Raw genomic sequence first — 377 nt, forward strand, 5'->3', positions numbered from 1 at the left:
GACAACTACAATAACACACGTACAACCAGAGGACAACTACAAAAACACACCTACAACCAGAGGACAACTAAAATAACACACCTACAACCAGAGGACAACTACAATAACACAACTACAACCAGAGGACAACTACAATAACACACGTACAACCAGAGGACAACTACAATAACACACCCACAACCAGAGGACAACTACAATAACACAACTACAACCAGAGGACAATTACAATAACACAACTACAACCAGAGGACAACTACAATAACACACGTACAACCAGAGGACAACTACAATAACACACCCACAACCAGAGGACAACTACAATAACACAACTACAACCAGAGGACAACTACAATAACACACGTACAACCAGAGAACAA

Source organism: Austrofundulus limnaeus, unplaced genomic scaffold (assembly GCF_001266775.1).
Source record: "Austrofundulus limnaeus strain Quisiro unplaced genomic scaffold, Austrofundulus_limnaeus-1.0 Scaffold2437, whole genome shotgun sequence".
NCBI classification, from domain to species: Eukaryota; Metazoa; Chordata; class Actinopteri; order Cyprinodontiformes; family Rivulidae; genus Austrofundulus; species Austrofundulus limnaeus.